Here is a 26,814-nt window from a genome sequence, read left to right as displayed (position 1 = left end):
CTTTCTCCTGCTCCATTAGGGGCTCTCTGTTGTGTTCCCTGTCAGGGCAGTCATTGGTGGTAGCCAGGCACCATCTAGTTCTTCTGGCCTCAGGCTGATGAAGTCTCTGGTTTATGTGGCCCTTTCTGTCTCTTGGGCTACTACTTTCCTTGTGTCTTTGGTGTTCTTCATTCTCCTTTACTCCAGGTGGTTGGGACCAATTGATGCATCTTAGATGGCCACTTGCTAGCTTTTAAAACCCCAGACGCCACTCACCAAAGTAGGATGCAGAACATTTTCTTAATAAACTTTGTTATGCCAATTGACCTGGATGTCCCCTGAAAGCATGGTCCCCAGATCCCTACCCCTGCTACTCTGTCCCTCAAAGTGTTTGATTGTATTCAGGAAACTTCTTAGCTTTGGTTTAGTCCAATTGTGCTGACTTCTCCTGTAGTGTGTGCTGTCCTTCCCTTCATATAAGGTAATTCTTGTCTACTATCTAGTCAGTGCATATATTTTATTTCTACACTTGTTATACATGCCGCCATGTATTGTTATTATTTTTGCTTTAAATAATCAGTAGAATTTTAAATAAATTTTTGTAAGTACCCACATATTTACCATTCCTGGTGCTCTTTAGTCCTCTCTGAAGATCTAGGATTCCATCTGTGATCATTTCTCATTAGCCTGAAGAATTTTTCTTGTAGTGAAGATCTACTGGCAACAAATTATCTCAGTCTTTTTTTTTTTTCCCCCGAAAATGTCTTTGTCTCCATTTTTCACTGGAATAGAATGCTAGTTGGCAGTTTTTTCTTTCAGCACCTTAAAGATGTCATTCTATTATCTTTTGGCTTCCAGTGTTCTGATAAGTCAACCACAGTTTTTTTCTCTTAAATGTGATGTGTCCTTTTATTCTCTGGCTGACTTTTAAGAATGTTCTCTTTATTTTCAGTTTTTAGCAGCTTGATTATGATGATCTAGGTATGATATTTTAAAAAATTTTCCTGCTTGATTTGCTGACTGTCTTGCATCTGTGGGTTTAATCTTTCATCTATTTTGGAAAATGTTTGACGGTTATTTCAAATATTTTCTCTCTCCCATTTCCTCTCTCCTTTTATTTTGGAATTCCAAATGTGTGTATATTAAGCCATTTAGTATTGCCCTACAGGTCATGGATGCTTTTTCTGTCTTTTTTTATTATTCATTTTTCCCCTGTGTGCTTCAGTTTGGACAATTTCTGTTGACCTGTCTTTGAGTTCACAGATCTTCTCTTCTACCATGTCTGGTATGCTATTAAGTGCTTCTAAATAATTCTTTATTTCAGATACTGCATTTCTCAGTTTTAGAATTTCTATTTAAAAGTTTCAATTTCTGTGCTGAATTTCTGCATTTGTTTGCATGTTCTGTCTACCTTTTCCACTAAATGCTCCATACCTTTATATATTTTAAAGTTTTGCCTGCTAATTCCAACATCTGAATTATATTGAATCTGCTACTATTGACTGTTTTTCCCTCGACTATGAGTCATATTTCCTGCTTCTTTATATTTCTAGTAATTTTTTATTGTATGCTAGACATTTTGAACATTACATTGTAGAGATCCTGGATTATGATATCCTCTGGAATGTGTGGGTTTTTTTTTTTTTTCTTCTTCTGGCAGGCAGTTAAATAACTGGTGGATCAGTTGGGGACAGGTTTTTAGACTTTTTTAGGGTGAGTCTATTTCAGTTATACTCATAGTCTCAGGGTGAAAGCCTTACTCCTAGAGTGTGGTCCTTACTTCTAAATGGTAGTCTTTCTAAATTTTCAACTGAATTCTCAGGGTATTCACGAAGGTCTCTCCTCTCTAGCTGAATCAGACCTCCAAAATCTCTCCAGCACTGTGTGGCCTGTGAAATCTCTGTTCAGCTCTCAGCGCAAGGCACGTTTTCTGCTAGGCCTTGTGGAGTCTTGCCCTATGCATGCCCACTTTAGAGTTTAGCTAAGGACCTGAGGGAAATCCTGTTATGGATTGATTGTGTCCTCCAAAAAATTATCTTGAAGTCCTAACCCCTGTACCTGTGAATGTGACCCTGTTTAGGAATAGAGGTTTTCTTTTGTTATGTTAATTAGGTCATCCCAGAGTAGGGTAGATCCTAAACCCAATCACTTCTGAGAGGTGTGTTATAAAAAGAGCAGAACAGAGACAGAGACACACACACAGAGGGAAAAAGATGCCATGTGAGGATCATCTATAAGCAAAGGAACACCAAGGATTGCCAGCAGTCATCAGAAACTAGGAGAGAGGCCCACAGAAGGAATAGACATGGCTGAGAACTTGATTTGGACTTTTAGGCTCCAGAAATGTGAAACAATAAATTTCTGTTCTTTAAAGCCACCCACCTGTGGTATTTTTTTACAGCAGCAGCACTATGTAACTAAAACAAACTCCTATGCAGATTTTTTGGGCTCCATCTCTCCTTCTTGTCTGTGGCTCCCTCTTCCCTGGTTAACTTTTTCCACAAAATCTAGCTGTCTTAGAAACTCTGAGCTCTATTTTCTACACCCAATGAGACCACCTCTGTCTGCTTGGACTCTTCTTTCCCTGTGTCATAATTTGAAAATTACCTCCAGGCAGAAAGCCAAGATAAATGTGGAGCTCAACCTCGTGTTCTCCCCTTCTCTTAAGACTCACAGCCTTGCATAGTCTGTGGTCCAATGCCTGATAATGGTTGTTTCATATATTATGTCCAATGTTATAGTTGTTTATTACAGGCAGATACATCCAATACCAACTACTCTTCCATGAGTGAAACCAGAAAATTCTCCTATTTTTCTCTGAGCCCTCTCCGGCTAAGCCTTCATCCTTACTACTCCACTCTTTCTAAGGTCATCAGTGACCTCCACTTTGCCAACTCAAATTTTCATTATAGGACATCATCTAACCTGAATGGTCAGCAGCATTTGCCATAACTGATCACTCTCTCCTCCTTGGAACACTTTCCCCCCTGCAACATGGCTTCCAGGAGACTATTGTTTCTTGGTTTTCCTCCTACTTCACTGACAGCTCCTCTGTAGTCTTTTTTGCTGGTTCCTCCTCATCTTCCTGGCCTCTAAATGTTGGAGTGTCTCTGAGCTCATATCAAACTTCTTTGTTTCTCCATCCACATTATCCTTGATTATCTCATCCAGTCCCAAGGCTTTAAATACCATCTACATATTCACAATTCTCAATTTTTTATCTCCAGCCTGGATCTTTACCTCAAAATCCAGACTTGGAGCTCTGACATCTCTACTTGGAAGTCTAAAAAGCATCCCAAATTTAACAAGTCCAAAACTAAACTCCTGATTTTTTCCTTCATAAACGGACCTCTTCCTCAGTCTTACCCGTCTTAACTCCATTCTTCCAGTTGCTCAGGACAAAATTTTGTTTGTTTGTTTTTTGTTTATTGTTGTGGTTTAAGTGAAAGTTTCCATTTCAAGTTAGTCTCTTATACAAAAATTTATACGTACATTGTTTTATGACCCTAATTGCTCTCCCTACACTGTGACAGCACACTCCTCCTTTCCACCCCTGATTTCCCATGTCCATTCAACCAGCTCCTAACCCCCTCTGCCTTCTCATCTCACCTCTGGACAGAAGCTGCCCATTTAGTCTCATGTATCTACTTGAGCTAAGAACCACACTCTTCACGAATATTATTTTATGTCCCACAGTTCAGTCTACTGTTTTCTGAAGAGTTGGCCTTGGAAATTGTTTTAGTTCTGGGCTGACAGAGAGTCCAGGGGCTCTGCTTTAGGGGGCTCTTCCAGTCTCAGGCCAAAAATTTTTAATCATCTTTGATGCTTCTCTTTTACTCAAACCCCATATCCAGTCCATCAGAAAATGTTATTGGAATCAACCTTAAAAGTCTACCCTACCATCATCTTTCTCCTGGATTATTATAATAGCCTCCTAAATAGTTTCCTTGCTTCCCCCCTTCCCCCCTGTATCAGCCATAACTTTAGCAGGAAGCAGATGGCACACTCAGAGGATGCAATTGCAGAGAGGGTAGCAAAGGGGTTGATTGCAAGTTGTGGGTGGAGTCAAAGCTACCAACAAGAGATGGTGAGGCATCCAATTTAGGATGGGTTGAGAGTTACAGCTCCCGGAAAGGGCCACCTAACTCAATCCCTGCTAAACCATAGCCCAGCAGAGAGGGAGCCTCTCTCTCATTCTGCTCTCTGATCTCCTGCCAGTGTCTCCCATTGGCTGACCATAACTGGAAGCCAGAGGCCTGGGGATCCCATTGATACATCCCTAGCAGTAAGCCTCCCAGGGCAGAGAGCAGGGTAGAAAAGGGGAGAGTGAATCTAGAAGGGCAAATGGGGAATATCCATCAACACACACACACACCGTGGTCCATTCTTCAGCTAGAGTGATCTGTTCCCCATAGAGGACCAGAGAGGATAGAAGAGCCCCAAGATGGAAGGAGTCTGGATCTGTGAGACACTAAATGTAGGGGACCACTTGCTAACCTGGAATTCTCATCTTGGATAGTTACGTGACCGAGAAATAAACCTATATTGTGTTTGAGTTAATAAACAGGAGTCTATTTATCACAGCAGGTTAGCTCACCTAACAAATACATCTATAAAACAGGGGTAATAATAGTATTATCTTCATAGGGTTGTTGGGAGAATTAAATAAGATATAATTGCTTAGGACAATGCCTAGCATATAGTAAGTTAATAATTATTATTATTTAATACTTGAATAATACATATGATGCTACTAATCATGCTTTTTGAAATGCCTTGTGATAGGCTTTGGAGCCCTGGTGGCACAGTGGTTAAGTGCTCAGCTTAACCGAATGAATCTACCAGCCACTCTTTGGAAACCCTATAGAGCAATTCCACTGTGTCCTATAGGGTTGCTATGAGTCAGAATCAACTCGGTGGCAACAGGTTTTTTTTTTTTTTCTTAATGGGTGACAAGCTTTGGGGGATTCTTCTAGAGGATAGATGAATTGTGGAGGGGAGGGGAGAATTATAGCTCACCCCAGTGCTCTGACTCACTTGCCGTCTAGGCAGAGAATCCTGGAGAAAAGAGGCCTTGTTCTACCCCCTCTCCTGAGCAAAGCACCCCCAGAGGGGAATCCACACGAGCATACACTCTGTGGTAGCCAGTCTCAAAAGATGACCCCAACGGACTATGCCTTCCAGCCTCCACCCCTACACTAAATCTGTGCTAACCCATGGCTTGCTTTAAGATTCAGCAGAAGTTACTCTGTGTTACTCCAGGCCAAAGACTTAAGAAGGCCTAGCACCTTACACGTTTGTGCTTTTGGGAGCCCTAAATAACTGGATAAGGAGCCCTGGTGGTGCAATGGTTAAGTGCTCAGCTGCAAACTGAAAGGTTGGCAGTTTGAACCTATCCAGCGGCTCTGTGGGAGAAAAGACCTAGTGATCTGCTCCAGTAAAGATTATAGCCTGGGAAACCCTACGGGGCAGTTCTACTCTATCACACGAGGTTGCTATGAGTCGAAAATCGACTCGACAGGGCCCAGCCAACCCATTAACCAACCAAGTCCCTGAATAGTCGGGAGGGGCACTCGTAGTTCAATGGTAGAATTCTTGCCTCCCATGCAGGAGACCTGGGTTCCATTCTGCCCAATGCACCACATGCACAGCCACCATCTGTCAGTGGAGGCTTGTGTGTTGCTATGATGCTGTCTTGGTTATCTAATGCTGCTATGACAGAAATACCACAAGTGGATGGCTTTAACAAAGAAAAATTTATTCTCTCACAGTCTAATAGGCTACAAGTTCAAATTCCAGGCACCAGCTCCAGGGAAGTATTTCTCTTTCTGTCAGCTCTGGAGGAAGGTCTTTGTCATCAATCTTCCCTTGGTCTAGAAGCTTCTCTGTGCAGGCACCTCAGATCCAAAGGATGCACTCTGCTCCTGGCACTGCTTTCTTGCTGGTATGAGGTCCCCATGTCTCTCTGCTTGCTTGTTTCTTTTATATCTCAAAAGAGATTGGCTTAAAACACAATCTAATCTTGTAGATCTCATCAACATAACTGATGCTAATCCTTCTCATTAACATCATAGTGATAGGATTTACAACATACAGGAAAATCACATCAGATGACAAAATGGTGGTCAGTCACACCATACTGGGAGTCATGGCCTAGCCAAACTGATACATATATTTTTGGGGAACACAATTCAATCCATGACAGATGCTAAACAGGTTTCAGCAGAGCTTCCAGACTAAGATGGACTAGGAAGAAAGACCTGGCATTCTACTTCTGAAAATCAGCCAGTGAAGCCCTAGGGATCACAAACGGGTTTGATCATGGGGATGGCACAGGACCAGGCAACATTTTGTTCCATTGTGCTTGGGGTTGCCATGAGTTGAGGGCCAACTTGGCAACTAACAACAACAACAAGTAGCTGAATAAGTAGTCTGGAGAGACCATGTGGACAGGGAGAGGCCCGAGGCTACATGGAAACAGAGAGAAAGGCCCAGCCATTCCAGTGTACTGGGGAAGCCCAGCCTTCCAGGTGTCCCCACAAAGACAATATGTGTGTCAGCCATCTTGAACCTCTCTGGTCCAGTGGTGCCCCAGACAATTGCCACTCCAGCCAGTGTCACCCGGAGCAGAAGATTCACCCAGCTGAGCCCGTCCACCCTCATATTCAAGAGAGAGATAAATGGTGGTTGTTTTACGTCACCAGATTTTAGGTGGTGTGTTACATCGCAGCAGATAACCAAACAGTGACTCAAGCCAGCCCATGTGAACGGGGGTTGGGGAGTGGGGATTTGCAGCATTGAATTACTGGCTCCTCCAACTTTCCTCATGGCAGGAAAAACCAAGGGCAGCTGCTGTGGTGATGATGAAGCCAGAGGCCTGTGGGCCAGGGGTGGATATTACCCAGGCTCTAAGTCGTCATGGAGGGACTGGATCCTGCCCCCTCAGCTAAGGAGGCTGAGCTCACTCGGCTTGTCTCCATTCCTCTTCTTGATTGGCATTTTAATGAGGGCAGAAGGGGCTGACCCCCTGCCAGGGGGCCAGTTCATGCCCCGTTTATCTCACAGCCCGAGTCAGACTAAAACAACACTGCAGGCCGTGCGGCCGGCCTGGAGCCCCCGTCTTCGGTGATGGATTGAGTGACCGCGGCGAGCTGGCAGCTGAAGTGTGTGGTGGCTGCCCCGTCCTGTCAGAGAGCAACAAAGGAGCCCAGCCCGGCTGGCCTGCTCGCCAAACTGCACTTCCCCTGGGGCTGGGGCAGAATGACAGGCATCCCCTCAGCCCACCTTCAATTCCAACACCAAGTTTCAAAAGACAGGCCTGGGGCTGAAGCCTAATATGGCCTGAGAAATTGTCCTGGGGCACCAGGGTTGTGGTGCTTGGTGGATGAGAATTCTGGGCTCGTAGAAGAACTGGCAGGCAGCTAGGTGGTGCAAATGGTTAAGTACTCACCCACTAGACCAAAGACTGTGATTTGAACCCACCCAAAGACGCCTTGGAAGACAGGTCTGGTGATCTGCTTCACAGCCTTGAAAACCCTATGGAGCAGTTCTACTCTGTGCACATGGGCTTGCCATGAGTCGGAATCGACTCAGCGACAACCAACAACAACAGAAGAGCTGGTACCAAAACTCCCCCCCTGCCGGCTCCTGGAGGGCCAGGGACCTCATATACAGGGCCTGCTTCTCGGCAAGCACCCCTCTGACTGTGCCGTGGAGGGGCTTCTGATCCAGCAACCTGTGGGGGATCCTTGAGGCTTTTTACTTGCTGTGCAATCTTGAGTGAGTTTGTCAACCTTTCTGAGCCTTAGAGCCTCGTTTGTAAGAGGCTAATAGTACTTTTTGTCTTTTATTGTGAGGATGAAATGAGACCCCTACTAGAATACAGGTTCCTACAGGTGAGGCCTCAGTTTACCTGGTTGGCACCAATCATCTTCCCAGTCCTAAGCCTGCATTGACCGACTCACAGGCAGTAGCTACTGGTGGCAAAGGTCCCCCTAATCGCTACCAGGAGCCACCACCAGGCACCATGCCACCAGCACCACAGCCCTACAGGGTAAGGGTGAACCCCATTCTACACATGAAAAAACTGGGGCTCAGAGAAGCCAGTCTGCCCAGTGTATCGCAGAGAGTAGAGATGGATCAGGGGTTCTGACCCAGAGCTGTCTGACTCTAGAGTCAATGCAGACATTCCCAAGGCCCAGAGTTTTGGGCTGGAATTTCCCTGTGAGGATCAGGGCAGAAGTCACGGACAGCGCACGCATGGGCGCCCGCAAAGAGATGGAGCCAAAGCCGCCTTCACAGAAAGCGCGATCTGCAAATTCTGACATGCTCAGGGTGCTGGTCATCCCCACTGCCCTCCTGGTGCCACAGAATGAACCTGAGCTCTGGTGCCTGCACCTTGTGTGAGGCAGGGGCTGCCAAGGGAAACCCAGTGCCTCCAGCTCAGGGTCCCCCTCCAAGCCTGTGTCAGGGGCAAGGCAGTCTCAGGAGCCCCTGCTATGCAGCCCTGGAGTTGAGGAGGAGGGAGAGGACAAGGCTGGACAAACAGCTCTTTGGATCCCAGAGAGCCCCAGAAGGGAAGGAAGGGGCCTTCCTGGCCTTCCTAGGCCACGCCGGGACAGCCCAGTGCACCCGAAGGGGAAGGAATCAGCTTGAGGAGACTTCACCTCCCTGTGAACTCGGGAGAGTGGAGGCCAAGCCCCACGGAGATCAGAAAAAGCAGCAAGGTGACGGAGGGCACCACATGGCCTCTCACTCACCCAACCAGGTGCCCTCTGTGGTTTTCCACAGAAGTGAGGGGGGACTGGAAGGGCATCTGCCCTCAGCTTCCCTGACCTCCTTCTGCAACAGGGGCAGATAAGACCCCTGAGGAGGGGCTGAACTAGAAGAGGGGTCCCCAAAACTCTGACCTACAAACCTAGGAAGGATGGGACCATTCAGCCCATAGTCCCACGGCTGGACCCCAGATCCAGCCCTGAGCAGGGTTAAACAGCTATTTCTTCCCACCCCGACGTCTCTGCATGCGCTGTCCCTTTGTCTCAAAAGTCTTTACCCGGGTTGCCTGGATAACTCCAATTCAGCCTTCACAGCTCACCTCAAATGTCATTTCCTGATACCCTTTTAACTCAGTACTGAAGTCATTCCTGAGGTTTACCCTTCAGCCAAAGATTAGACAGGTCTATAGGGCTAAAAATAACTCACGTGAGAGACATGCTTCATAGTTCGATCATGTATACAAGACTAATGGACACACCAGCCCAAAAGCAAAGACAAGAAGGCAGGAAGGGAGAGCAAAACTGGAAGAATGGAAATGGGGAAGCTGGGGTGGAGAAAGGGAGAGTGTTGACACATCATGGGGTTGGCAACCAATGTCACAAAATAATTTGTGTATTAACTGTATAATGAGAAGTTAATATATTCTGTCAACTTTCACTTAAATCGTAATTAAAAAAAAAAACAACCTGGCAAAGAAAAAATAAAAGTCACTTCCTCAGCGAAGCCTTCCCTGACTAACACACATCCCTGCTAACTCCAAGTCTGAATAAGTCATATCACTCTGGTATAGCCTACACAGCTCCATGAGTCCTTCCTGTGTTGTTCATAAACATTAAATGTCATGTCCCGTTTGCTTGTGTGGTTATTTGGTTAATGATGACGTATGTGGGCGAGGCCATCTCTGCTCACCTGTGCATACCCAGCCCCTAACAGACTCCCTGGCATAAACAGATGCTCAATAAAAACGTACTGACTAAATACCATTGGCCAGTGTGCTGCCCCTAGTAAACTGTGAACTCCACTGGGGCAGGGCCATCTCTTTTTTTCACCAGTATGCCTTCAAAACTCAGGGTCTTGCATGTAGAAGGCTCTTCTTGGATATTTGATGAATGAATTTGTTGGAGGAAAAAAAAAAGCAAGAACAATTATAACAACAACCACAAAATTAAGCAAACTGACCTAATTTGAGACAGGAGCCTGAAATGAGAAGATTCTGAGTCCTTTCATTTCAAAAGAATTACTCCTCATGCTTCATGAGCTAGTCCCCGGGGAACCATGACATCAGGAAAAGGCAGAATAAACCCAAGACAAGACCTACATTGCTCCCACTGGTAAACCTCCGGACTCTCATTTCTACCCTCTTGGTATGAGTGGGAATCAACTCCAAGGCAATCTGTTTTGGTCTTACACAGTTGGAGGCTGGGGGGCGGTGACTCTAATGCAACTCAGGACAGCTCTAAGGGAGGAATAGACATTAAAAGCCAAGGACTTTCCAATATTCTAAACTTTGTGAACACAGTGAAGTGGCCAGAAGTAGAAGGCAAAGGAAGAATGGCTTCAGTATATAAAGATCTCATTAAAATAAACAAGAAAAGCATTGAGAGTCCAATATGTGTGAACAACTGACATGGAAGGATCATTTACGTAAGAAGAAATTAGAGTAATAACGGGTGTCACTATTGGATGCTTACTCTGTGTTAAGCACTGCACTGTTTTACATCTCATTTAATTAGCACAAAAAGTACAGCAAATAATGTGAAGTTTGGTGACTGTGACATGTTCGTATACATGATCATACATTTTTCTATATCATCTATAAAATGCTCTAATCCTTTTCTTGGTCCTAAGAAAACTCTTGCATTCTCTTCTTAATTAAATCTCTCAAACCAAGAAGGTTTTTGCGGGATATAATCCATTCATTCAAGTGTGAAAGACCAGAAATTATTTACATATTCACAACCCTGATAGCTGTTGTTGTTGTTCGGTGCCCTTGAGTCAGTTCTGACTCATAGTGATCCCATGCACAACAGAACAAAACATTGCCCAGTCCTGAGCCATCCTCACAATCGTTGTTATGTTTGAGTCCATTGTTGCAGCCACTGTGTCAATCCATCTTGTTGAGAGTCTTCCTCTTTTTCACTAGCCCTCTCCCAAGCATGATGCCCTTCTCCAGGGACTGGTCCCTCCTGATAACATGTCCAAAGTAAGTGAGAGGAAGTCTTATTATCCTTGCTTCTAAGGAGCACTCTGCCGGTGCTTCTTCCAAGACAGATGTGTTCTTTCTTCTGGCAGTCCATGGTATATTCAATATTCTTCACCAACACCATAATTCACTTGTATCAGTTCTTCTTTGGTCTTCCTTATTCATTGTCCAGCTTTCCCATGCAAATGAGGTGACTGAAAAATACCATGGTCTGGGTCAGGCACATGTTAGTCCTCAAAGTGACATCTTTGCTTTTGAACACTTTAAAGAGGTCTTTTGCAGCAAATTTGCCCAGTGCCATATGTTGTTTGGTTTCTTGACTGATGCCTCCATGGGCATTGGTTGTGGATTAAAGGAAAATGAAATCCTTGACAATTTCAATCTTTTCTCAGATTATCGTGATTTTACTTATTGGACCAGTTGTGAGGATTTTTGTTTTCTTTGTGTTGAGGCATAATCCATACTGAAGGCTGTAGTCTTTGATCTTTATCAGTAAGTGTTTCAAGTCCTCTTCACTTTCAGCAAGAAAGGTTGTGGCATCTGCATATGGCAGTTTGTTAATGAGTCTTCCTCCAATTCTGATGCCTCCATCTTCTTCCTATAGACCAGCTTGTCAGATTATTTGCTCAGCATGTAGATTGAATAAGTATGGTGAAAAGATACAACCCTGGCACACAACTTTCCTCATTTTAAACCACACAGTATCCCCTTGTTCTGTTCTAACGACTGCCTCTGGGTCTATGTATAGGTTGCTCCAGGTCTATGTATAGGTTCCGCATGACCACAATTAAGTGTTCTGAAATTCCCATTCTTTGTAATGTTATCCATAATTTATTCTGTTTCACACAGTCGAATGCCTTTGCATAGTCAATAAAACACAGGTAAACATCTTTCTGGTACTCACTGCTTTTAACCAAGACCCATCTGACATCAGCAATAATATCCCTCGTTGCACGTACTCGTCTGAATATGGCTTGAATTTCCGGCATGTTCCCCGTTGATGTACTACTGCAATCGTTTTTTAATTATCTTCAACATATTTTTACTTACAAGTTATATCAATGATATTGTTCAATAATTTCCATATTACATCGAATCACCTTTCTTTGGAATGGACATGTATATGGATCTCTTCCAGTCAGTTGGCCAGGTAGCTGTCTTCCAAATTTCTTAGCATAGCCGAGTGAGTGCTTCCAGCATTGCATCCGTTTGTTGAAACATTTCAATTGGTATTCCATGAATTTCAGGAGTATTGTTTTTCACCAATGCCTTCAGTGCAGCTTGGATCTCTTCCTCCAGTACCATTGGTTCTTGATCATATTCTACCTCCTGAAATGGTTGAATGTTGACCAATTCTTTTTGGTACAGTGACTCTGTGTATACCTTCTATCTTCTTTTGATGCTTCCTGTATCGTTCAACTTTTTGCCCATTGTCTTAGTCATCTAGTGCTGCTTTAACAGAAATACCACAAGTGAATGACTTTAACAAAGAAAAATTTATTTTCTCAGTCTAATAGGCTACAAGTCCAAATTTAGGGGATCAGCTCCAGGGAAAGTCTTTCTCTCTCTGTCGGCTCTGGAGGAAGGTCCTTGTCATCAATCTTCCCTTGGTCTAGGAGCTTCTCTGTGCAGGAATCTTGGGTCCAAATGATGTACTCTGCTCCTGGTGTTGCTTTCTTGGTGGTATAAGATACCCATGTCTTTCTGCTTGCTTTTCTCTTTTATATTTCAAAAGAGATTGGCTTAAGACAAGACACTATCTAATCTTGTAGATCTCATCAATATAACTGCTGATAATCTATCTCATTAACATCATCCTAGAGATAGGATTTACAACACAGAGGGAAACCACATCAGATTACGATATGGTAGACAATCACACAATACTGGTAATCATGACCTAGCCAAGTTGACAGATATTTTGGGGGGACACAATTCAATCCATGACACCCATAGAACCCTTCAGTATTGCAATTTGAGGCTTGAATTTTTTCTTGAGTTCACTCAGGTTAAGAAATGCCAAGAGTGTTCTTCCCTTTTGGTTTTCAAACTCTAGGTTTTTGCACATTTCATTATAATACTTTACTTTGTCTTCTGGAACCCCTTCTTTGAAATCTTCTGTTCAGCTGTTTTACTTTATCATTTCTTCCTTTTGCTTTAGCTGTTCTATGTTCAAGAGCAAATTTCAGAGTCTCTTCTGACATCCATTTTGGTCTTTTCTTTCTTTCCTGTCTTTTTAATGACCTTCTACTTTCTTTATGCATGATGTCCTTGATGTCATCCCACAACTTGGACATTGGTGTTCAATGCATCAAATCTACTCTTGAGATGGTCTCTAAATTCAGGTGAAATATATTCAAGGTCATATTTTGGCTCTTGTAGATTTGTTTTAATTTTCTTCAGCTTCGACTTGAACTTGCATACGAGCAATTGATGGTGTGTGCCACAGTTGGACCCTGGCTCTGTTCTGACTGATGATATTGAGCTTTTCCATTGTCTCTTTCCATAGATGTAGTCGATTTGATTCCTGTGTATTCCACCTGGCGAGATCCACATGTGTAGTTGCCGTTTATGTTGTTGAAGAAAGGTATTTGCAATGAAAAAGTCATCGGTCTTGCAAAATTCTATCATGTGATCTCCAGTGTCATTTTTATCACCAAGGTCATATTTTCTAACTACTCATCCTTTTTTTTTGTTTCCAACTTTCACATTCCATTCATCAGTAATTATCAATGCATCTGGATTGCATATTCAATCAATTTCAGACTGCAGAAGTTGGTAAAAATCTTCAATTTCTTCACCTTTGGCCTTAGTGGTTGGTACGTAAATTTGGATAATAGTTATATTAACCGGTCTTCCTTGTAGGCATATAGATATTATCTTATTACTGACAGCACTGTACTTCAGGATAGATCTTGAAATGTTCTTTTTGACAATGAATGCGACGCCATTCCTCTTCTAATTTGTCGTTCCCGGAATAGTAGACCATATGATTGTCGAATTCAAAATGGCCAATAACAGTTCTGAAAAATACTGGAAATATGAAAATAGATTGTAAGCTCCTGGGGCAAAGAAAAGTTTTTGATTTTGGTACCTGTAAGTGCTATGTGTACCTAAAGGCCTTTATAAAAATGTAAGTAAAAATAAAATGATTATCTGAATTAGAAAGACTTTTCACAATAACCCCATGAGGAGATGGTATTATCCCCAGTTTGTAGCTGACAATCTGGGGCTGAGAGGTTATATTAACTTGCCAAGATCGCTTACTCTGAACCATAACACTGGAAAATATTTATTCTCACTAGTAATCAAAGAAGGGCAGATTAAGGCAGCATTGGGAGACAAGTTTATATTTACTAAGTTAGCAAAAAAGATGTTTTTAAGGTCGCACCCCGGGTTGGCAAGAGTGCAGAGAAATTCACATGTTCACTCTGCTGCTGATAATAAATAATTAATTTGGCATTGTCCTTTTGAAAAGAAATGGGATGACACCCAGAAAAAAGTCATAAACTACTTCTATTCTTGGTCCTACTAACTTCCTATTGGAACTTATCCCAAGGAAAAGATTTAAAAGATGCAAAATGCCAGAGCCATCAAAGTACACCCAGTTGCAGTATTTGGCAATGGCAAAAAGCTGGGAACAACCTCAGCACCCATTAGAGAAAGAACTTATCAAAAATATGGCAACACCACATAAAGCAATAGTTTGAAGTCATTAAAAGGGCCATTAATTGAGAATTTTGAAGATTATGTGGAAGTACAGAAAACATTAAAAAACCAAAACCAAACCTGTTGCCATCAAGTCGATTCCGACTCACAGCGACCAGAGTTAAGTAAGAACAGACCTGAACAGTATGCCCACCAACCTATATGTCAGTTTGTTGTACTATGATTCTGGAAGCTATGCCAGCAAATACCAGCAAAGTCACCCATGGTGGGCAGGCTTCACCAGACCTTCCCGACTAGGAGGAAAAGCCTGGTGATCTACTTCAGAAAATTAGACAAGGAAAACCTTATGGATCACAACAGAACACTGTCTGGCTCGCTGACTTTGGACACATCATCAGGACAGATCAGGCACTGGAGGAGAACATTATGTTTTGTGAAGTAGAGGGCCTACGAGGACACTGGAGACATTTGGTGAGCTGTATTGGCACAATAGCCGCAACAATGGACTTGAACATGCCAAATGACGCAGGACAAGGCAATGTTTCATTCTGTTGTACATGGAGTTGCCATGAGTTGGAGCTGACTGGACAGCAACTTCAAAAACAACAAGCAGTACGCTTACTTGCCACCATTGAGTTGAACTCATAGCGACCCTATTGGACAGAGTAGAACTGTCCCTGTAGGGTTTCCAAGGCTGTAGTGTTTACAGAAACAGACTGCCACATTTCTCTCTCTTGGAGTGGCTGGTAGGTTAGCAGTTGAGTGCTTAACTGCTGTGCCACCAGGACTTCTTAATATGCTTACAGCAACGTACAAATTTGTCTGCACTGAGCTGAGTACCGAGGACAATCTGCAGACATGAAAACGATACTGGCTTGTGTGGTTGATAAATACACAATTTTTTTTTTCTTTCTTTTTTTTTTTTTTGTTTGTTTCTTTTCATGACACCATCTTTTTAATAATACTAAATAAAGATTTTAAAACAACGAGCCCTTGGAGAGGTCATCTGCTCTGGGAAGCCCCTGGCCGAAGAACTGTGGGAGAGGCAGGCAGCAGGAAGGTCATCCTCCCTGGGGAAGTCCCACCGCTTATAGCACTGAGGAGAACCTGTTCCTTTGGGAGCAGGAGGCTGATGACCACAATGACCCAACTTCATCAACTTCAAAAAAATTTGCCAAGATTTTTGGAAGGATCTTGTCTTAGTCATCTAGTGCTGCTATAACAGAAATACCACAAGTGGATGGCTTTAACAAAGATAAATTTATTCTCTCACAGTCTAGTGGGCTACAAGTCCAAATTCAGGGTGCCAGCTCCAGGGGAATGCTTTTTCTGTCAGCTCTGGAGGAAGGTCCTTGTCATCAGTCTTGCCTGGGTCTGGGAGCATCTCAGCACAAGAACCTCAGGTCCAAAGGACACGCTCTGCACCCAGCACTACTTTCTTGGTGGTATGAGGTCTCCAACTCTCTGCTTGCTTCCCTTTCCTTTTATCTCTTGAGAGATAAAAAGGTGGTGCAGGCCACACCCCGGGGAAACTCCCTTTACATTGGATCAAGGATGTGACCTGGGTAAGAGTGGTGTTACAATCCCATCCCAATCCTCTTTAATGTAAAATTACAATCACAAAATGGAGGACAACCACACAATACTGGGAATCATGACCTAGCCAAATTGATACATACATTTTTTGGGGGACATAATTCAATCCATGATGGATCTCATATGTTTAATTGGGGGCTAGTTTATTTGCCCCCTACACTCACTCATTCATTTATTCATTCATTCCACACATCACAGTGGAGCTCCTTCTCTGTGACAGATGCAGCTTTACATGAGGTGATCAGGGAAGGCTGCCCTAAGGCAATGAGATATGGACTAAAACCTGGCGGATAAGAAGGAGCCAGCCATAAACATCATAATAACAACAGTAATATTAACAGTTAGCATTTGTTGGGACTAGGCTAAGCGCTTCACATGTATTGTCTCTTGGGATACTATGAACTTCTTGTTCTGTGCCGTCGAGTCGATTCAGACTCATAGCGATCCTATAGGACAGAGTAGAACTACCTCATAGGATTTTCTAGGTGGTAATCTTTACCAGAATAGATTGCCACGTCTTTTCTTTTGAGGAGCCACTGGTGGGTTCGAACCCCCGACCTTTTGGTTAGTAGCCAAGTGCTTAACCATTGTGCACCAAGGTTCCTTTACCATGAGCTACGGGCCAATATGAAACCAAAATACCAAACCAGTTGCTGTCCAGTTGATTCTGACTCATGGTGACTTCATGTGTGTCAGGGTAGAAGTGTGCTCCACAGGGTTTTCCATGGCTGATTTTTTTGGGGGAATTAGATCACCAGGCCTTTCTTCTGAGGTACCTCTGGGTGGACTTAAACCACCAGCCTTTCAGTTAGTAGCTGAACATGTTAATCATTTGCAGCTTCCAGGGACTCCCCAGGGACCATTATAGCTCCATTTTATATAGGAAGAAACTGAGGCTTAGAAAGCTTAGCTTGTTCAAGGTCTTTTGGCTAGTAGGGAGAAATAAAACTCACTGCCTTAATCTCAAGTCTGCCCAACTCCAGCATCAACACATTTAACCAATGAACTCCTTCTTCCAACGTCTAAAAAGTACACATATGCAAACACCTCTGCAATATTACATACAATTACAGTGAACTTGCCCAACTCCTGAAACTTTACAGAGCCCCCAGGCCAGGAACCTTGAGCCTAAAGCCTTTCTGCATTCCCATAGACTTCTCCACTCTGGAGGTGGCTAAAGGGGACTCTACCTGCCCTTGCCATGTGACTGTTAAGACCTGAGGTCTGTGCAAGGTCAGAATGGCTGGAATCCATGAAACAGTCATAAGGAGCAGACACATGTACAAAGATGCATGCTCAACGGTGTTCATCACAGGTTGCTTAAAATAGTGAGGTGGAAACAACCTAAATGCGTATCAGTACCAAAACCCAAACCAAACTAAACCCACTGCTGTCGAGTCCATTCTGACACATAGTGACCTGGTAGGACAGAGTAGAATTGCCCCATAGGGTTTCCAAGGCAGTAAATCTTTATGGAAGCAGACTGCCACCTCTTTCTCCTGTGGAACAGTTAGTGGGTTCGAACCGCCGACCTTTCAACTATCAACCAAACGCTTAACTACTGTACCACCAGGGCCCCTGCCTGTCAATAAGGGCTAGTTAAATAAATTATGGTTCATCCAACTAGCACCCACTGAAAATGATGATTTAGATGTATTCTCAATAGACAGAGTTATCTCTGGGAAGAGGTCCTTTAGATGGTTTTGCTGTAAGTTGGTCATACGGTGGTGGTTTGCATGTTGCTATAATGCTGGAAGCTCTATTACTGGTATTTCAAATACTATCATGGTCATCCATGGTGGACAGGTTTCAGTGGAGCATCCAGACTAAGACAGACTGGGAAGAAAGTACTGGCAATCTACTTCTAAAAATTAGCCAATGACAACCCTATGGATCACAACAGAATATTGTCCAAATTAGTGCTAGAAGATGAGTCTCCTAGGTTGGAAGGTACTGCACTATGGCCTCAACAATGGACTCAAACCTGCTAACGATCATAAAGATGGTGCAGCACCGGGCAACACGTTTTGCTATGTTATATATAATGAGGTGGAGCCAACTCGATGGCAACTAACAATAGTCATTAGTATTATTCACCAGATTTTACTCCTCTCTCTGGGTCTTCCTTGTGGCTGGGTGAGGGATTGCACTTCCTGGTCCCTCTTGTGGCTGAGCAAGGTCATGTGACTGGGTCTGGCCAATGACTCATGAGAGGTAGTACCAACTACCACTTCTGGGCTACAGCATACAAGTGCCTGTTACAGTCCCTCCAGAAAGCTCCCCCTCACTTTCCCCCACCAGCTGGGCAACTGGCAACATGTGAGGCGTGACTTCTTTGTTGGCTTGGGTGCTGCTGACCTGTGAACTTAGAGAATGAGTGAGAAACCACCTTTGTCGTTTTAAGACACTAAGATTTGGGGAATTAGTTGTTATAATAGCATGGCTGAGACTATCCTCACTAAATCAATGCTTGTTAATATTATTTTAATTTTTAAAAAACAGTGAGTATATGTTATTACTATAATCAGAAAACAAAAAGCTAATTTCATGCTGAGAAACAAGAATGGTGAAGGCTTATGGAATCCCAGGAGACTCCAGCAATCAGGGATTCCTTTGCAGGAGATCCATCCCAAGAGCCAGGTTCTCATCCCCCGACCCTGGGTCCAAGTCCTCTGTCTCCCTGTCTATGATTGTGGGGTGATGACCACAGGGTCCACCTTCAGTAGTTTGCCATCCATTGGCTGGCAGGCTCCTGACCCCTAGAAGGACCAGGCAGGAGAGTGTGAATGTCTGTGCAGCAGGTCCCCACTCTTAGGAACCCAACTCAAGGGAACCAGTTCTTGCTATTATTTGGCCTGAAACTAGACACATTTGTTTAATGGGGAAGATGGCTTCTGGGTTCAACGGAGGGGCAGGTGGCTTCTTGGAGTCCACAGTTGTAGAAGTATAGACAGTAGGAGATGAGGGGGTATGGGAGATGATCCAGTCCTCACTTCCTACAGAGATCTCAGGCTTCTCCGTATGGTTTGCATCCCCAGAGGGAGATGAAAGTTACAGGTGGTGGGAGCAGAGCATTCGAGTTTCATTTCCTCCATAGGGTGTTGGCCACATCACATGTGCATGCGTGAGAAAGGGAGGAACGCTCAGACTTTCTGCCCAGCTGCAAGCTCAGTTCCTCCCCTTCACCTGAGCCCCAGAGGAATGCTTGCTTCTCAAACAGCTGTGTTCTTTTACTCTTCCTCAATCCTTGGGAAGGTCAATACTGAGCTCCCATTTTACAGAAACCTAAACTGAGGCTCTGAAGGCTGAAGTCAAGGGAGCAAGTCATATGGATGGCAAGTGACAGAGCCAAGGCTCCAGCCAGACCACCCACCTCCCAGAGGGCTAGTCCCTGAGGGAGTGGTCCTTTCTTAACCCCCAAGTGGCTGGTAGGACCAGACAGCACCCCAGTCAGGGAAGTGGGCATTGTCTCGCTCAGACACTGAGAGAAGGACCATCTGGCAAATTGAAGCCCATGACCCTGGCCTGCCCCTGCTGCCCCTCAACTTGTGAACCTGACCCCTCCAGCTCTTCACCTCACACCACACCACTACTTGCCCTCCAAAGTCCAACTGCATCGTCCTTCCTAACTTAGGGACTCAGCCTGAACTGTTCCCCATTTTGCACCCTGCTTTTTACATGGCTGTCCCCTCCTTATCATTCCAACCTCAGCTCCAATGTCACCTCCTCTGAGAGACCTTTGCCAGCCACCAGCCAAGGCCATGCTCCACTGTCTCCATTCATTCTCCACACGGCCCTCACCCAGTCTGATCTTGATCTTTGTGGCTTTATCTACATTTCTGTCTATCCACCATCTGCCGTTTATCTCTCTCTCTCTCTCTCTCTCATCCTCCATCCCCCTCTGCAATAGGCTTTTTACTCCATGAGCACAGGGACCTGGTCCAGCTCATCCCGTCTGTGTCCTGGCACTGGGCACAGTGTTCAGCATGAAGCAGGCATTCAGTCAATACTTGTTGACGGAGGAGTGAATGAAAGCCTGGTGACTTCCAGTGTTCCCGCATGTCTCCTGCCACGCCCTGTCTGCATGGTCCCCTTCCTCCTGGCCCAGCTCCCTGAGGGGCCTCCCACCTGCATTCGGGTCATTCCATTTCTCCGAGCATTGTCCTGGATCCAGAGCTGGGCAGGTACTGGTGAACGGGATGGTTTCAGGTCTCTCAGCATCAGGGAGATGGCGGGTGACCAGGCCTCGGGACTTCTTCTAGCTCTTCTCCAGACCCTCCTTCCCGGGAACACTGAACATCCCTGCTTCTCTCCCTGACCCACTTGCCCTCCTCTGACACACACTTTGTGGCTTGGTGGCCTATGAGGCCCTTTCCATCCACGGAGACTGGGGTAAGCCTGCTTGTGGCAGTGAGCCTGGGACAATGGCCTTTGCTTGGGATGCCCCCCCCCCCGCCAAGCTCACTTGACCATAGGGAGATGGCTTCCCTTGCTCCCCAAAGATGGCGCTGGTCCCCTGAGGGGTGGCTCAGCCTGGAAACAAAGAAGGGTTGGGCCAGAGGGTCGTGCTTGGGAGATGCCCTAAATATAAACCTCCAGGGCCACCTTCAAGTAGGACATCTCACCCTGGCCCACCTACAGTGGGCCCAGGTCCCTGTCATGGCAGCTGCCGGGGTTTACAAGGACCAGGACAATGTGGCCCGCTCAGGGTGAGGGCACTGGCAAGGAAAGAGGCAGGGTAGTTTGGCATCCTGTCCAGGTCTGAGCTCCAGGCTGGGCCAAAGCTATACATTTCTAAATGAGGCGCCGGCAGCTCCTGGCTGGGCCTCTGGCCTGGGAGCCTTCCCTGAGAGTCCACCCTGCACGCTGTCACCTGGGATGTCAGTGGCAGTGGTTGGGGAGAGGGGCAGGTGGTAACCCCCTTGAGAGGTGACAGCCACAGGTGGGAGCCGCCGCCGCCACCTGAGAGTGGGTGAGGAGTAGGTTAGCTGGGTGAAAAGTTCACCGCGAGGGGAGCTGTCTGTTTCCCTTGCTTAATTTATCCACTATTTGGCTAACCTTGCTCTGAACCCAGGCCCGGAGACCCCTTTCCTCTCTCCCCCGCCTCCCCACTGGGCTTCCGCCCGCCACCAGACCTCCCGCCCTGCGCCAAGAGGCGGGGGACACGCTGGCCTTGAAGAGGCCGCAGGCCTGCGGCCGCCCTGGGAGAGAAGCTGGCTGCCCGGCCAGTCAATTATTTATGACCTGAGCCTTCCCATCCTTAGTAACCAAAATAAAGTCCAGTTGCTGGCAAGATCCAGGCCCCCCAACGCCAGACATCCGACACGCGCAGAGAAGGCGCCCCACCCGCCTGCCTTCGCCAAACACGCAACCGCTCAGGGACAGTGACCTTTCTTGGGGGGCCATCTGTCATCCGTGCCTTGGGCAGGAGCTGGACACATGGACCAGCCGGTTGTGGAGGGGAGGCCAGCCTCCTCCCCTGGCCCTGGGTGGCCTCTGGACCTTCCGTCTGTCCAGGCTGCTCCGGGGCTGGTCCCTGCAGACCCTTCTGGGTTGAGTTCTCCCTTTTTTCTGATATATGTGGCAGGCATACTGAGGCAGGGAATAGAGAGATGAGTATGTGGAAGAGGTGGAAGGTATGGGAGGTGGAAGACATATATAACAACAGTGACAGCCACCGTGGACCAGCAGGGTAACTGGCACTGTGCAAAGCACTCAACACCCAAGACTTCCTGTGACCCATGCGGGAGCCCCATTTTATAGCTGAGAAGGCAGGGGACAGGGTGGGCCAGGCCACCCGCCCTGGGTCTCCAAGCCAGTGCCTTATTATTACACAAATAACACATGCCTTCTGCATTTGGTTGCCGTCCGCACCCTCCCCACCACGACTCACCCTTGCAAGTGCCACTATGATAATACTCTTCCACATGTTGCTGTAAAAAACAAGGAGCATAGCATACTTACGAAAATACCTCAGGGTGGGGGTGGGGGGGAGGCCAGCAAACAAACACAGAAAGTGCGAGTTATTTGTGTAAAAATACGGTAAGTGACAGCACAGACCCAGGTCACTCTGACCCAAAACCAGAGCTCTCGGCCATTAGACTCCTGTTCCCTCTCTCGTTTTTTCATTAAAATCATTAGAATTATCTATGTGAGAACAAGCTGACAACAGCAACTCAAAAGGTTTGATGGGAAGCCTAGGAGGCAGTGAGTTGAAGATAATGGTGACGGAATAATTTGGAAAAGGATAGTGAGAATAGCAGTACAACTGGAAGAATGTAATCAATGTCCCTGTATTGTACATGTAGAAACTTTCAAGATGGTGTAACTTTGGCTATGTATATTTTCACCAGAAGAAAAGTCCTCAAGGTTGAGAAGGGAGAGTGTTGACATGTCGTGGAGTTGTTAACCAACGTCATAAAACAGTATGTGTACTGTTCAGTGAGAAACTATTTGTTCTGTAAACCTTCATCTAAAGTACAATAAAAAAATTAAAAAAAAAAATCCCTGTCCAGCAAGTATAAAAATAACACTTGTTCACAGCAACGATCAGAAACACACACATTTATGAAGCATGAATCATCCTGTACCCACCCCAGTCCTGCATATCTCAAGTGACCTTCTGCCACTGTCTCGGTGCTCATACAAATGCACACAAATGTGTGAGTGTGTGCGTGCCTATGTGTACAAGGACTCACTTGTTTTACAATAATGGCACCCCCCTGTGCAAATTACTCTACAGCTATAGACTAACAATGCAGCATGGGCAACCCCCAAGTCCAAAGCATTTGAGTCATTCTGTTTAATTGTTGTTGCTAGTTGCCACTGAGTCAGGCTCCAACTCGTGGCAACCCCATGAACAACAGAACAAAATGTTGCCAGGTCCTGCACCATCCCTATGATTGGTTACAGGGGAGACCGTTAGGATCCATAGGGTTTTCACTGGCTGATTTTCAGAAGTAGATTGCCAGGCCTTTCTTCCTAGCCATCTAAGTCTGGAAGTTCAGCTGAAACCTGTTCAGCATCATAACAGCATACAAGCCTTCACTGACAGATGGGTGGTGGCTGCTCATGAGGTGCACTGGCTGGGAATTGGACCTGGGTCTTCTGCATGGTAGGCAAGAATTCTACCACTGAACTGCTACCACTGCTTCATGTTCTTTTTGATAGCAGCATAATATTCCTAATCTGGTTGAGTCCCCTTTATATGTACATACTTTTGCATTAAGGTAGGACTTTCCACAGTGAGGAGCATGATTCTGACATGCAGAGCTCCATAAACTTTCCATGTTACACCCTTGGGTGACCACCACCTAGATCACAACACAGAACACTTCCACCCTAAAAAGCTTCCCTCCTGCCCCCCCAGTCCATACCAGCCCCAAAGGGGATTGCTAGTGTTACTCTATCTCTGTAGGTTAGATGCACCTGTTTTTAAACTTCCTCTAAATGGTATCATACAGAATAGTGTTTCATATCTAGCTTCTTTTTGCTCAGTCTTAGTTTGTGAGATCCATCCACATTCTTGCACATAGCAGGAATACATTCATTTTCATTGCTGTATACTATCCCATTGTATGACTATACCATAATTTACCCATGCTACTATGATGGGAAAAAGGAGCCCTGGTGGCACAGTGGTTAAGCACTCAGCTGCTAACTGAGAGGCTGGTGGTTCAAACCCACCAGCCACTCTTCTGGAGAAAGATGTGGCCGTCTGCCGATAAAGATTATAGCCTTGGAAACCCTGTGGGACAGTTCTGCTCTGCCCTATAGGGTCGCTATGAGATGGAATTGACTAGATGGCAGAGAGTACTGTGATGGAAATTTGCTTTGTTTCTAGCTTTTTCCAGCACAAACAATGCTGCAGTAAGGATCTTTATGCATACCCTTTTGTGTGCTAACACTTTTATTTCTAAAGGATGGAATCCACCTTTCTGTTTTTTGATGAGAATAGAAGGTTTACTTAAATGTTTGACCAAGGATATTCCTTCCATTCTGGAAATTTAGTCAGCAAAGTTTGTGAGGCCCTCACTGGCTGTACCAGCTCAGAAGGAGCCTTTTAGACCTTGCCCGGAATGGTAAAGGCTTTATCCTGTGGACAATGGGGAGACATTGAAGGTTCTAAGTAGGGAATGGGCTGGTCAGATCTTTGTTCTGGAAAGGACTCCCTGGCAGCTTGGTGGGGTGCTCATGGGGTGGGGCAACCTGGAGGCAGAGAGCCCCCTTACGAGACCATCCAATGGTCCAGGTGAGGCGGGGGCCTTTGTGAACTAGGGTATGGGGGTAGGGAGAGGGGTGAGCTCCGGACAATGGAGGGGAAGAACTGATGGGACTCGGTGAGCGATTGGCTGAGGGTGCAGCTCAGGGGTTCTTGGGACTGGGGGCAGGATACTGGAAGAGCTGGCAAAGTAAGAGGACAGAGGAGTTTAGGGGACTTATTCCTGTGTCACCTGGGGCCTCAGGCCCCACCAGGGCCACCTCATCTCCGGGCTGTGGGGCGCTGAGGAATGAGCCCTGAGGAATGAGCCCTGCCCTGGAGGCAGAAGTCTGAAGGGTTGAGTCCTGCTCCACTCTTTTTCTTTTCTCCTCTTCTGCTTTTACTTGTATTTACATTTTATTTTATGCCGGATTTATCCCCAGACCATACATTGTCTCTTGCGTTTCTTCTGGGATTTCTTTTTCTCCTGTGCAAGCTTCTCTTCTGGTTCAGGAACAAGTTGTTCTTTTTCAGTGAGGATCACCTCAGTGTGGCGGGGGAAGCTCATGTGTGGTTAATCCGACCATGAGCTCTAGAAGTCTGGCATCCCGTGTTGGGGGTTCTGTCCCCCTGGATGTGCTCAATGACCAGAGTCTACATCGAGACCTTCCAGTTCAGCATTACACTCTGCATTTTTAAGCGTGTGCAGCAAAAACTCAGCCATCTTTTTGGGCCACTGACCGTGTGTTTAGCCCGGGTACACCAACCAATTCTACCATTGTAAGATGGAATGGTACATATTACATCTGTAAGGTCACATCTTCCAGATACTTGGTGGCTTTTCGGATATGCACACTGTTTTAGTTTCTTAATGCTGCGCCAACAGAAATACCACACGTGGGTAGCTTTAACAAATAGAAATTTGTTTTCTCACTGTTAGGAGGCTAAAACCAAAAAAAACCCCAAATTCATTGCTGTCGAGTCAATTCTGACTCATAACGACCCTATAGGATAGAGTAGAACTGCCCCAGAGAGTTTTCAAGGAGCGCCTGGTGGATTCAAACTGCTGACCTTTTGGTTAACAGCTATAGCTCTTAACCACTATGCCACCAGGGTTTCCGTTGGGAGGCTAGAAGTCAGGATTCAGGGTGCCAGCTCTAGAGGAAGGCTTTCTCTCTCTGTCGGCTCTGTTTCAGTTTTTGTTCTTGGTTCCTTGTGATCTTCATGTAGTGTGCATCGTCCCCTCCATTCGTGATTCCTTCTCTGGGCTTAACCACCTTGGTTTATATCTCAAAGGGTGTTGGCGTAAGAACACCCTACACTGATGTGGTACATTAACATAACAAAGGAAGTCCTATTCCCAAATGGGAATACATTCATCGGTACAGGAGTCTAAGATTTACAACACATGTTTTTGGGAGCACAATTCAATCCATAACACATTCTTTTCGAGGCCCAGGCAGTTTTATGGGTGTTCTTAAATGGGCCTCGAAAGTTTACCTCACGATTTGCATGATGTTATGGGGTTTTCAAGGAGCCCTGGTGGGTCAGTGGTTAAAGCACTTGATTGCTAACCAAAAGGTGGGCATTTCAAATCCACCAGCCACTCCACAGGAGAAAGATGTGGCAGTCTGCTTTGGTAAAGACGACAGTCTTAGAAATCCTATACGACAGTTCTACTCTGTCCTACAGGGTTGCTATGAGTCAGAATCAACTCGATGGCAATGTGGGTTTTTTGTTTTTTTTTCTACAGTGGGGTTTCCTGGGTCAAGTGAGGAGTGAACCATTTTCAGAGATGCCCTAGAGCGGCTTACAGGAAGAGGAAGGGAGTCTTGCTCCACTCTTATCCACTTGCTCTGTGTGGTGTCCACTCCCAGCATCCTGACTTCTTCCTCCCTCAGATGGGAACCAAGCCGGCCTCACATGTGTGGCGGGAAGAGAAGCGGCAGGAATGGAAACCCGGAAGTGCTATGTGAACATCAAAGCACAGTAGAAACACAGTGAGTTATTATTGTGACATCCTACTCTGAGTGGAGTGGGGCTGGCGGAGTCCTCCGTGACACACAGAGGGCCAGATTAAGGCATGTGAGGGCCCTAAACACTGATAATCTGTGGTGCCCCGTCCTCTGTTTACTCACGCATTCAAACTGGATATGTGAGTTAGATATATAAAAAAAAAAAAAAAAAAAAAAAAACCCGTTGCCATCGAGTCAATTCCGCCTCATAACAACTCTATAGGACAGAGTGGAACTGTCCCATTGAATTTCCAAGGAGTACCTGGTGAATTCGAACTGCCAACATTTTGGTTAGCAGCCGTAGCTCTTAACCGCTACACCACCAAGGTTCCCAAGTCAGATGTCTACACAGGTATATATATACGTGCGTGTGTGTG

At 45.5% G+C, this 26,814-nt stretch overlaps 1 pseudogene; it reads right to left on the bottom strand.

Moving 5' to 3' along the window:
• Nucleotides 1–18,906: 18,906 nt before the first annotated feature.
• Nucleotides 18,907–25,936, bottom strand: LOC105756316 (60S ribosomal protein L17-like; annotated as a pseudogene).
• Nucleotides 25,937–26,814: the final 878 nt, after the last annotated feature.

The sequence above is a fragment of the Trichechus manatus genome, unplaced genomic scaffold, assembly GCF_000243295.1.
Source record: "Trichechus manatus latirostris isolate Lorelei unplaced genomic scaffold, TriManLat1.0 scaffold00048, whole genome shotgun sequence".
Classification (NCBI taxonomy): Eukaryota; Metazoa; Chordata; class Mammalia; order Sirenia; family Trichechidae; genus Trichechus; species Trichechus manatus.
Note: the sequence above shows the minus strand (reverse complement) of the source record. Positions and strands in the feature narration are given on the sequence as shown.